The 13,637-nt window shown below is 38.3% G+C and overlaps 1 long non-coding RNA gene across 8 annotated transcripts in view; it reads right to left on the bottom strand.

The window, feature by feature from the left end:
• Positions 1 to 13,637, bottom strand: part of LOC103278501 (uncharacterized) — a 48,005-nt gene that overhangs the window by 23,964 nt on the left and 10,404 nt on the right. For 2 of the 8 annotated variants that reach the window (XR_010005931.1, XR_010005932.1), the window contains exons 2-4: positions 9,525 to 9,690; positions 4,845 to 5,909; positions 646 to 843 (exon numbers count right to left, since the gene is read on the bottom strand). This is a non-coding gene — a long non-coding RNA (uncharacterized LOC103278501). The remainder of the gene's footprint in view (positions 1 to 645; positions 844 to 4,844; positions 5,910 to 9,524; positions 9,691 to 13,637) is intronic. The other 6 variants (XR_010005934.1, XR_010005937.1, XR_010005936.1 and 3 more) reach the window with 6 other exon arrangements.

The following is a 13,637-nucleotide window of genomic DNA, read 5'->3' as shown; positions in this document are numbered from 1 at the left end:
ATATCCATTTTTATTACGATCCTTTATGTTGTCGAAGGCTTTCATGGCTTGAATCACTGGGTTGCTGTAAGTTTTCTGGGCTGTATGGGCATGTTTCAGGAGCATTCTCTCCTGATGTTTTGCCCACATCTATGGTAGGCATCCTCAGAGGATGAGACCTCATAATCTCTGAGGATGCCTGCCATAGATGTGGGCGAAAAATCAGGAGAGAATGCTTCAAGAACATGGCTATATAGCCCGGAAAACTCACAGCAACTATCCTTTTTATTTAACATTTTCACCTGTAACGGCATGGGATCTCTTCTGGTAGTAGCCAACATTATGTTTTCTTGATTGAAACTGCAGTTCCATTCATGCATAGTAATAAGTCCCAGTGAACTCAATGGAACAAATCTGTGTGAGCATTCATAAGGTCAGGCTGTAACAGCCCAGTATTAAGTATGTTTGCTAAGAAGAAAATCCAATTAATTGCATTGAAACTTACTTCCTTTTAAGTTGCCTTGGGTTATAACATAAAGCTGGACAGAAGTAATTTAAGTGAAATAGCTGTGACCACAAAGGATTATCCTAGCAAGTGATAGCAATAACTGGAGTGACCTTGAAAAGTAGACATGTAGCATATAGAATAAAAATATGCATGCTTACATTGAGTTGGAAGGTTGAAGAGCTAAGGCAACGAAAGAGCATGGAAGAGGGAATGGACCCGGACAAAAGAACTGCAGGCTGCTTTTGGTAAAAGGAGGAACAACACCAGCTGTGTCTCCATCTCACAGCAAGAATCTTCCTGTTGACCAACTAATTCAGATACTGTGTTGATGACGAAAGCTATTGCCTGTAAGGTAACTGGGGCAGGATAGTTTTATTAACGGTGTAATGCAGATATTCTGAATATTTTCTAAATCGGGATTCTTGGGTGGGGATGTTAGGCACAAATTTGGTGCTGCCGCTAAAATGGTTGCACACAATAAGCCTGTCAGTTTTGATCTCATAATTTCTTAAATGCTCATCTTCCCCGAGATGCAGGGAAGAAGAAAGCCTTGCTCTGTAATGAATTATTGAGGTGCTGCTCCCAGCTAGGCTTCCTTCCTGCCCATCTTCCATGGGCAAAATTAAACTCCGGCCCCAAATAGGGCTGCCATCTGCCTAGTTAAAACATACCTTGATCCAGGTGAATGTTACGCCTTGCTGTCAGCAAGGTTTTTAGAATATATATATTTTTTGGAACAGAACATATGGGAAGCACTGCTGAAAATAGTTTTTTAAACACCTCTAGCAATTTTCTGGAACTACAATTCTTAGACTTCCTTAATGAGAAAGACATGAGAATCAAACACACTTTAAATAAAGTCTTACATAATGCAAAAGTCAGAAAACTTGTTTTTTATTACATAGTGTAATCTGCAAATATCAATCTGAATGTTCTCTATCAACACTAAGCGGTTCAAATGCTACAAGTAACATCTGGGTTGTTTGTTGTTAGGATTCCTATTTGTTCTTATTCACTCTGGATTTCACTATCTCAGCAACTAGATACGAGATGATTTCCTGACTACCTGGTGTCAGTTAATGTGTTTCATGAGAGAAGCCTTTTATAGGCTTTATCAAAAAGCAGCATGTTCTCTGGTGGTACCAAACAAAGATTATATTGTTTTTCAGACAACTTGAAAAATGCAAAGATAATGTGAATTTTGCATTGAGTGACTTCTATTTTGATGGAGTTTAAATGGCTTAATTGGATTTAATATATCTGCCAGTGTCTCCCGTGTATTCATTGATTTGCATCCCGCCTTGCTTTCCAAACCATGATCACAGAGTAATTCGCAAGAGAAAAACACAATTGAACAGACTATACTGTTTAAAATGTTCAAGTGTCTTCAAATTGCCTATTGACTTATGGCAATCCCATGTATTTCATAGGGTTTTCTCAGGCAAGAAATACTCTAGAAGTGGATTTGCCAGGTCCTTCTTCTGAAATGTAGCCTACAACACCTGGTATTTGATGCTGGTAACACATACAAGAACTAAGAACTATCCAGGGCTGACCTTGCTTAGCTTCCAAGATCAGACAGGATGTTGTGCTGTTTGTATATTTAGGCCCTATAATTTAAATACAGGCATAAAAAAGAAGGTCTAGAACACCCACTTATTAAAATTTACTTTCTTAGGAACCAGTTACTTACCAAAAGCCTGGCTAAGTTGGTCTTTGTTACCTAAATGAGTTATTTAATAAACACACATTTGTTGCTTTATTTACTTAAAACCCTGAGTTCAGCCAACTATAGTGGCTCAGAACAAGATACAAATACATAGTATTAGCAAACAGAAAATGTTTTTGCTGCTATGACTGAGTTTATAGCCTTTTGATGTAAAAATCCAATATACAACAGCATGGGCGGAAGGGGTGAAATACAGCAAATACATTTTAGTTTATATATTCAATTTAGGAAAACAAACAGCAGTACAATAATTTTACCTTGCTGTATATCAACCATGCCATATATAGAATTGTAAATGTAAATTTCTATAGTATGATAAATGTTATCAATTTAAATGCTGTATTCTTGTTACAATATATTACTATTACCATATTTATCTTCAACAGATACATTTTTCTCATGATTAAGTTATACCCAAATATCATACAGTGGTTTACAACATCATGAATATTATTATTCCACAATCCTATAAAGATTATTTTTTCATGAACCTATACTCATCTTGTCTCCTTTTCCTTTACCATATGAAATCTGTCGGCTTGATCTATATGTATTATAGTCCTATTGATTCAAATGATGGGAGATTGATAATGTTTCTGATATGAAAGAGTTAAATGATCAGCCATTGGTTGAGAGGGACAGGCCTAAACATCATCTGCTGAGCCTCAGTGGCTGAATTGATATTTGAACCAGCCTTTTCCAGTCCATCTGACAACAGGATTTTCTTAGGCAAGGACTACACAGAGGCTGCTTTGCCAGTTCATTCCTCTGAAATATAGCCTAGTAGGTAAAGGTAAAGGTTTTCTTCTGAAATTAAGTCTAATGGCCGAAGAGCCAGCGTTGTCCGTAGACACCTATAAGGTCATGCGACCAAAATGACTGCATGGAGCACTGTTACTTTCCCGCCAGAACCGTACCTATTCATCTACTCACATTTGCATGTTTTCAAACTGCTAGGTTAGCAGAAGCTGAGGCTAACAGAAATATAGTCTACTGCCTATAGCCTAATTTACATTGGTGGCCTCCCATCCAAGTATGAACCAGGGCTGACCCTGTGTAGAAGCTAAGATTAGATAGGATCTGGTGCCTTAAGGTATTTAAATCCAAATATTATTATTGCTCTAAAACTATTAAAACCAATAAAGAGCAATATTATTTACAAATCATGTTTTGAAGTGATGCATTTTCACACATTTCCTACCAGCAGTGAGAGTGAACACAGTCACAGCCTAAAAATTACATTCATATATGCTTATAAAATAGAGGATAAGCAATACATTCCCCATTTTAGGCTGTCCAGATCCATATGGTCTTTTTAAATTCTACACTGCTCCGGTCTGCTGTTTGAACAGTCTGTTTTTCAAATGCTTTCTAAAAGAATTCTCCTTCACTTTCCTAGCTTGGACATAGGATTTGCACACACACCCAGTGTTGCAAAGGAGCAACCTGGCAGCCTGACATTTCCACTTACAAGATGAAATATAAATGAAGGAACTTCCATTAACTATTCTGCAGATCTCGCACAAATTGTATATACTAGCACATTCTGAGATACAGTTACTGAGGAGGAAGAGAGAACTGAAGTAGCTCCCAAAGTGCATAGCTGGAGCCAAGAAATTCTTCCCTGAAGTCTGATTTATTTACAGATAGATGCTGTAGGCTATATTTCAGAGGACAGAACTAGCAAAACCACCCCTAAGTATTCATTGCCTAAGAAAACCCTATGAAATTCATGAGATTGCCTTAAGTCAACAGATGACTTGAAGGCACATGCAAGGTAACATTTAAGGACAGAACAAAAACCATGCAGTGAAAGCCTTTCTCGTAAAACCGGCTGCTCTATTAACTGCAGCAGATTGTTTAGAGCTCTTAATTCCTAAAGAATGTTCTCCTTGGTGCCCTCTGCTGGAGTCCTATGATTACAGGCTGTTTTTCAGAAAAAATGGCAAATATGTTTCCTGTGGTTAGGGGCTCAGTACCCCTGCAAAAGTGGGAAAACTGTGACTAAAAAACCACTATTCTTGTTATCTGAAAAAACATCTCTCTAGGAATCTCTATGTCCTTCAGCGTGAGTCTGTGCCCAATATCTACTAGAAGGTGACCATACAATTGCACTGAAAAACATCCCACTCCCCAAATAAATGCTTTCTCTAAGAATCTCTAGGTCCTCCAGCAGAAATTGAGCATAGAGTCAATTGAATCTGTGAATAATAAAATCATCAAAAGTCAAACCTGCAGGTATGGAGGGCTGACCACAATGTTGACTATATGCATGGACTCCACCCTCCAAGACTCAGAAATATTTTTTTAAATTAAAAAAGCAAACTTTGATTCTTCCATTTTATATAATGGACACCATTTTGCTAAACCACTGTATATAATATGATTTGACCATCCATGGGCTTTGATATCCATGTGATGAGTGGTTTTAGCTAACCGTGAAAGGCAGATTTGGAGCCTGGTGCATTTCACTACTTCCAGTGGGCCATATTCCATGCATGGACCATGTTGGAAGGCAACAAACAGAAGTTTGTTTAAGCTGACTCAGTCTGCATTCAAAAGGAACAAACATAAAGCATACAGGGAAACACTGAGTATTTTATTCATTCTGACAACCATTAAACATACCTGCACCCTCCCCTCATTGAAGAAAAAGCTGTCCCAGCTTCGATCCAGGCTGCTGTTGGTTGGGGAACCTTCTTGATGTCACCAGCTGAAGAAGGTTCCTCTTGTGGTTGGTAGCTTTAAAGTCCAAATCCATTGAGAGATGCGAGTCCAGGAATGTGTTCATGCAAAATCCAAATAGTTCCATGATTGACTTAATGTCCAGTCCAAGCAAACACAAAGAAACAGTCCGGAAAACACAAAAAAAGGGTCATTGGGATAACTTGATGAAACAAAGTCTTAAAACAACTTAAAACACCAGAGAGTATAGAGAAAACTAAGTTTTTAGAACGAACAGTTTAACATCTAAAGTAAAGGGGCAGGCAAAGTTACCAAGGAAAAGAGAACACATTCTTGACCTTGCATTATGTTTTTTAACTTCTTTGTCTATCAGTGCACATACAGGTTTCTATAAGAACAAGTAGCCCTTTTTATTCCGGCAAACTGGGGGAGTAAAAACAGAGATGTGATTTTGCCAAAATAGCACTTAAAGCGGTAGTTCTCAACCTACGGTTTCCCATATGTTTTGGCCTATAACTCCCAGAAATCCCAGCCAATTTACCCGGTGTTAGGATTTCTGGGAGTTGAAGGCCAAAGCATCTGGGGACCCACAGGTTGAGAACCACTGACCTAAAGAATACTTGAGAAAATTACTTATTTGTAATTCCCAGAATGCCTCAACTAACATATCCAGTTTTGTGAGGCTTTTTAAAAGAATCTTTTTAAAGTTCTGTTCATAATGCAGCCAATGTTTTTTACAGATATATTAACTGGCCTACAACTCAATTAAGTGAGTTTAAATTCACAAGCTTTTTTACATAAAGGAACAAACTTGGCTCCTATTTCTCCTATGGGGAAAACTGCAGAAAGCAAGCAACTTGAAAAGAAGCCAGGACAAAACACCCTTTTTATCTCTTCTTTTTTAGAAAAAGCTATTATACTGTTACCTTATTCTTTCAAAAACGATATCCGTTTTGTTATCTGAGGCTCTTCTATTGCAAAGATTACATTTCCTTCTGTACTCAGTATCTGTTGAAAATGAAATAGTTGAACATCATGTCTTAACAAGACAGGTGTTTAATCTAAAAATGTTCCTTTGCCCTTGATTCTGTCCCTAATTATATCTTGATACTTTGCCTAGATTTAAATGAAGACACCTGCTGAGATTTTGCATGTGAAAGGAATGAAAGCAAAAGGAAAGCTAGCAGTAGACTGTACACCCCAAAGCACTTTTAAAGAGGGGCTGTCACCCAACTACTTTTGTTACTTTCTTCCTTTACCACCATGGCCACAAAAGACTAGCAATTTCTGCCAATTTACACATATTTTCTGCCAATTGGCACCCAATCCTTGTTCATTCCTAGTTATCCAACTGCAGTCAAGGAAGTGCAGTTGTAATTATAGAGCGGGGACATAAAGTCGCCCTTCATATTTGCAGCTTTGTCATTTATAGATTTGATTAAAATGTTATTTCTAGGAATCTCTAGGGCTTCTAATTTGACTCTATTGTCCATTTCCTCTGGTCATGCCGGAGGACTTAGAGCTTTCTAGAGCCTGTATTTCCAAACATTGTCTAGTATAGTATAGTAACCTTTGATCCTTCAGTTTTTGGACTTCGGCTACTAGAGATCCCAGGCAGTTTAGGAATTATGGGAGCTGAAGTCCAAAACACCTGGAGGGCAAAAGGTTGGGAACTACTGATCTAGTCCATAGAAACTCATAAAAGAGGCCCATAAAGGTTGGTCCACAAACCCCACAGCTGATAATTTATGGAAAGAAAGTGAGGCCCTGGAATATTTCCCTGTGGATTGAGGGATACTGTATTGTCCTTCAAACGCAACACTTAGATGTGCAATAGGGACTGTGAAAATACCTCTTTATCCCAAATATGTGGTGCATTATCACTTGGGTTTGGTTTTACATAATCTTTGTTCCTGAGGCCCCTTTCACACAGCTGAATAAAATCCCACATTATCTGCTTTGAGCTGGAATATATGGCAGTGTGGACTCAGATAACCCAGTTCAAAGCAGATACTGTGGGATTTTCTGCCTTGATATTCTGGGATATAGGGCTGTGTGGAGGGACCCTGAGTATTCAAACAGCTGCCATATTACATACAAATGAGACTACATTTTTGAGGTCCCTAAAGAATTTATAAATATAGCCATTTAAAATGGTTAGAATAAATTTGAACCATTCAAAAATAGGAACATGCTTGGAAGTGATAGATAGCAATATGGTGGTTACTTTTATAACACAGCAATCCAGCCCTTTGATGTCTATCAGAGCCAGAAGGTCAGGTGAAACATTGCCAAAAAGTTAACAATTGCACAGCGAGATCAGCATAGCCTTTCTGTTTTAAATGCCTTTCGAAAACCTGTTTGGCTGCTTAGGATTTTGGTTCAGGTTTTGAGGTCACAGAGCTTTCTAAGGCTTCTTTAGTGCAGGACTGTAACCCTTAAATGTCTGTCACTTATGTGACTGCAGCAGCAGCAGCAAAAAAAAAAAAAAAGCATCTATTCTCTTTTATACTACATTCTTCTATCTTACATGTTTTCTCTAAAATCTCAGGACAGAAGATATTACTACCAGTAATTATTTATCTTAGCCAGAATTTGGAAAAATCAACTTTGGGGCCATCACTTGCAGAATCTTCCAAGTAGCACGTGCATTCAGGGAGCTGTCGCTCAAGTCTTTAATTCTGGCCACATACCGATAAGACAGGAATGGGACCCAAAGGCTAGCTTTACATCCTTTAACTATTCCAGACTCTCCATTTTCTGGCCTCAAAACACGGGTGGCTGGGAATTTCCCACTCTACACTAGTTAACATCAAAGCTACCCTTTTTTTTCCAAACTATTTAAAGATTTTTTCCCCACTTTCATTTTGTACCAGTTGATACAACTCCTAAATCAAGTATCTGTTCAATGTTGAAAATGTTGGCCACACTAATTTTGCTTTGGACACATGGGTCTTGGTTTTCATCTGTGAAATATTGGAAGGTGTATAGTAATAATGCTACCAATGTCTACTCCTATATTATTATGTATTATTTGTATATATGTGTTTTTATTGTAAGCCACCCTGAGTCCCCTATTAGGTGAGAAGGGTGGGATACAAGTACTGTAATAAATAAAATAAATATTAAAATGTAGTAAACACATATGCTATTACATAGCAGGGAGCATCTCTTTGGGAAGGGAAAGGTCATAGATGGGAACTTTGTATCTCTTCACATCCTCTCAGACATTGTGCTTTGCAGTAGTTCCAAAGGACTAATATGTTAAGGAAGGAAAAAATTAGATTAACCTCTATTCTCTCTTCTCTTCCTCATGTTTTGTTCTTCTGCAATCTTTGTTTTTCCCCAATGATGATACATGGCTTTTCTTTTATGACTGAGAGGTGCCACTTTGACTACAGAAGCAATAGTATTCATAACCTACCATTAGTAATAGAGGAAATAACTGCATTTCAAAATCATGGAAGATGGGAAGGCTTCATCAAACCATTGTCTACTACTAAGGTAAGGAACTTTGGGCCCTGGGGCTCAATCCCTCCTGCTTGAGGTCCTAGTCAGATCCCTTGGATTCCTGCATGGACATGCTCCTTTTTTTCCACAATGCCATTATTTGCTGGTTTTCCAACTTTGTATAAAGTTTCTGTTCCCATTATAAAAGGATGAAATACCTCTCCAATAGCTTAGTTACTTCCACAAAGCCCTTTATATTGTGAAAACTGAATAGTGGGGGGAAAACAAGTAGTAAGGAACTCAAATCATTTGAAATGTAGTGCTGGAAAATTTTCCAGATATGGCAGATTGCAAAAAACAAAACTGCGAGGGGCAATAATTAGATTATGATTCTGGAGGCTGAAGTTTGTATCTCCATTCAGTCACTGGGTTACCTTGGGCTATTCACATTCTCTCAGCCTCAGAGGAAGGCAATGGCAAACACTCTCTGACTGCCAAGAAAACCCTGTGATAGGTTTGCTGTATTGTATCCATAAATTGAAAACAACTTGAAAATACATATCAACGCTACATCCTTGCTTTTCATTACAGATGAACATACACTGGGATCATTAGCACACATCAGGTCAAATTATTTCCTTATTGGGGGATAGGGAACATTTAGTATAAAGTAATAATGCATGTATGCTTGTCGTAATATGTGAGGTCCCTTCTACACTCCTGTATAAAATCCAAATTATCTGATTTGAACTGGATTATAAGGCAGTGTAGAAGCATATAATCCACTTCAAAGCAAATAATGTAGATTTGCCACTACCTTCCTCTTTGAGGCTGAGAGTGTGAGGCTCTCCTAGGTCATCCAATAGGTTTTACATAGATTCAATGGGGATTTGAACCCTGGTTTCCGAGAGTTTATCATATATATGTGTGTGTGTTACCCACCTACCCCCTCTACCACATTTACTATTCAGGTAGATACAATGAGGAAGGGTTTGTTTGTGTGTTTTCTGTCCGCACCGATATCTTTATGATGCTGCCTGGCTTTCTTCACACACACGCCTGTAGCCTTAATGAGCCGAAAGTTATCTCTCCATCCCCCAAAGCTGTGTAATCCAGTGTGACAAAAGTATCTTTGTTATACCTATATGGGCTCCTTTGCAATTGCCTACTGACCTGACATTTCTTAATCTGAGCTTGTTTTCCAGGTCACCAGTTTGCTTTCCTAGTGTTTTACATCCTTAGCAGCAAGAGGGTGAAGTCATCATCAATCATTTTCCTCTCCTCTCTATCTTGCACACTGAGGTACTTGGCTGGTGAGCAGCATATAAAGCTTCCAGAGCTGTTAACAAAAGCAAATCTTTGAGGCTTAACATGCCTGATATTGGGATTTTGTGTTATTAATAAACCTTTTATGTCAGCAAGATTATATTGTACAGAGGTGTACTCACTGGAGATAAGAGTGTAAGGATACAATCTGATTTTTTTTAAAAATATACTTAATTTCCAGAAAAATCAGCAAAACATATCATACTTTGGAAGTGTTTAAGAGTACTTGAAGAAACAAAAAAAACTGCATCAGAAATGAAGATGTAGACTGATTTGTAGGTGGATCGCTCACTATTTCTGCTTTTGTACCAAGGCTATTTCAGTGTATCGGGAGATCCAATCCTCCTTGTTCAAGAAACCATGCTGGTCCCAAGGGCCTAAAATACCCAAAAGTTGAGCTCCTCAAACTTTAAAACAGGAGGGCCAGTTCATATGCCCTCAGACTTGGGGATGGGGAGAGGAGGCTATAGTCTGAAAAAAATAAGCAAATTCCTATGCACACTGCACATCTTATTTGTAATGTGAAAAAAAATAAAAGAACCATACAATATTTAAAATGAAGAACAAATTTAGCCAATATAAATTTACCACTATTTCAATGGGAATTGTGGCCCTGCTTTTGGCTGATGTGATAGTCAAGTTAATTAGAACTGTTGTTGTTGTGTGCAACCCTTCAAGTTGTTTCAGACTTAAGGCAATGCTAAGTGTAAGCCTTGGAGGGCCGCATCTGGCCTGTGGGACTTCTTTTGGGGACTCCTGCCCAAAAGGCACCCAAGCAGCCCTGGATATGATTTGGATGGGTGACCACAAATGAATACCAGGTGCTGTGAATTATATTTCAAAGGAAGGAACTGATAAAACCACCTTTGAGTAATTTTTGCCTAAGAAAAACCAATGAAATTTTTTAAAATGAAGGAAAATAGTGGGGCAGAGGGGGCTGGAGGGATCAGGGGGTCAAGGAAGGCTGGAGTGTCAGGGTCGGATCCCACTAGGCAGGTTTAGCCAAAAACAATTGGGATATGGGATATGTCATGAAAGTGTAAACAAAGTGTTTGTTGTTTAAATATATATGCCAGAAACTCTGGAAGTTACAGTTTTACGAGGTCTTGAGTTTTCCCTGCCAAAGAGGACTGGTGCCTCACTAAACTACAACTCCCAGGACTCCACAGCACTGAACTATAGCAGTTAAAGTGGTGCCAGGAATTTGACTGGCCTGGCTCTGCTGCTGCTGGGGACAAGTCTCCAGAGATGAGGTCTCTTTTCAGTGTTGCAGAAAGTTTGGAAAGGGTTAACCTGCCCCCCTCCTTGAGGAAAGCATCACAGGCTTCTGTGATTATCAGTACAGGCTTGCTGAAATGAGCAGCAGCTGAGATCTCATGATAAAAGGGGCCTGGAAAAGAATAGCTCTTGGATAGCAGATAATGTCATACTTTTGTCTTGGGTCTCAGCTCTGCTGGTCCTGGGTTAAAATTCTAGACTGACTTTGTTCCTAGAATCCTGTTCTAGACTCTGTGGCATTCTGAATCAGTGACTCTGATTATTAGATTGACTTCTTGGCTTGATTTATGGACTTTAATTTCAATTTATACCCTTGGACTTGTTTTATGAACTCTGATAAGTGAATTCTTGGCATTTGACTATTGGACTGCAACCTTGGTTGCTGTTTATTCCTGCTCCTGACCTGGTTTTGTAGTATTCAGCTTGTCTGCATTAATTGACCTTTTGACCTTGGCCTTGTGTTCATCATTACTCCGGCTGTGTGCTGCAATTGTGTTATTGGCCAGACCTTGGCAGACTCCAGACTTTAAGTTTTTTTATAAGTAAATATAGTATTGGCTTATTTTGTGTTAGTTTGACTAAACCTCAGCTCTTGATAATGGATGAACCCTGCCACACAACAAGTGGTGTCAAATTATATTAATTCTACAGTGTAGATGTGCCCTAGGTCTACTTCCTCAGATGCATGAAGGAAATAGACTTTGTCAACAAAACCTTATCCTACCAACTACGTTTTCTCAGTCTCTAAGATGCTACAAGATCACTTTGCATACTAACATTCCAAACAAAAGGGCCATGTCTATGAATTCTTGCATATACAATAGATCTTTTTCAAAGGAAGATGGTCACCATCTTACAATGCCTTATTAACGAATAGAGCTCTGTGAATGACCTTAGAAATGTTAAATGAATACCAATTAGAAAAGAAAAATCTCTTGGGAAGATAGTGACAGGCAACTGATGTGCTGGGGAAGGTTATATATACTATTAAAGGAAAATGTGGAAAATGAAGAAAACACACACACCTACACCTTTAAATGACTATATCTGCTGAAAATAAAAACAGCACAATTATAGACTGCATCAACAAAATATAGTATCAATATATGGTAGTATCAAGCAGAAGAAAAGTAATAGTACCTAGTGCCCAGATCTCATCTGGAGTACAATGTCCAGGATTGAGCACCACAATTCAAGAATACTGACAAGCTTAAGTCCTACAAAGATTATAAAATGCCTGGAAACCAAGCCCTACAATGAATAGTTTGGGACCATGGATATGTTGAGTTTGGAGAAGAAATATCGTAGGTTGATATACAGTAGAGTCTCACTTATCCAACACTTGCTTATCCAACGTTCTGGATTATCCAACGCATTTTTGTAGTCAATGTTTTCAATACATCATGATATTTTGGTGCTAAATTCATAAATACAGTAATTACTACATAGCATTACTGCGTATTGAACTACTTTTTTGTCAAATTTGTTGTTAAACATGATGTTTTGATGTTTAATTTGTAAAATCATAACCTAGTTTGATGTGTAATAGGTTTTTCCTTAATCCCTCCTTATTCTCCAACACATTCACTTACCCAACGTTCTGCTGGCCCGTTTATGTTGGATAAGTGAGAGACTACTGTATTTAAATACTTGAATTGATGTCATATAGAACATGGCTTCTTAAAGGTTTTTCCACTTGCAACTCCTTTCCGCCTGATAAATTTTTAGATGACCCCAGGTATATAAAACAGGTAAAAAATCAAACCTTTACTGATAATAAATCAGTATTTGCAAAACTTGTTAAACAGGCTGGTTTTCCTTTTTGTGACAGCTGAAGCATTTCCTGCAGAGCCCACTGTAAACACTGCACATTGATTTGTGTAAATGGGTGATGTAATGCCCATTTCAAGGATGGAAGGCAATCGCTATATGCTCCAAGAGCATCAGCATAAATAAGGGCTTTCCTGCAATGCACAGTAAGTAATGTGTAAACCAGGCAACAAGTTTATGACAACATGAGTGTTATGCTGAGTTAGGATGCATACACTATAGAATTAATGCAATTTGATACTATTTAATTGCCATGATCTGTAGCTGTCTCTGCTAAAGAGTACTGGTGCCTCACCAAACTACAATGCACATGATTCCATAGTACTCAGCCATGGCTGTTAAAAGGATGTCAAACTGCATTCATTCTGCAATGAAGATGCACCCATTGACTATTGGGCTGGCTACAACTTAGTACTGTAAGTGATATGGCTAGAGGAAGGAAAATGGGGGCGTAACCCCTCCAAACAAGAATTCTGCCCTGAGTGAAAATTTCCTTAGTCCCTGGGTTTCTAGCACTAGAGAGAATGAGAAAGACAGAAAATGTTCACAACTAGAGATTTTCTATTTGCTGTGTTCACAGTCCCTTAGCAAATTTGCTAACCCCTTTCTCTACATTATGAAATTGCATTCCTAAATGCTTCACTAAAGTTTTAATTTACTGAAATTATAGAAATTTAGGGACTAAATGAAATTTTCATTCGGGGATCATGGGAGTTGTAGTTTGATGAGAAATCACCCTCTCTTTGGCAGAAAAGGCTTGTAAAACTACAGTTCCCATGATTCCACATGAGCCATGGCAATTAAAGGGATGTCAAACTGCATTAATTCTACACCATTTACCCACCAGTAGGC

This window comes from Anolis carolinensis, chromosome 4 (assembly GCF_035594765.1).
Source record: "Anolis carolinensis isolate JA03-04 chromosome 4, rAnoCar3.1.pri, whole genome shotgun sequence".
Lineage (NCBI taxonomy): Eukaryota > Metazoa > Chordata > Lepidosauria > Squamata > Dactyloidae > Anolis > Anolis carolinensis.
The sequence above is the reverse complement of the archived record's forward strand: the minus strand, read 5'-3'. Positions and strand labels throughout refer to the sequence as shown.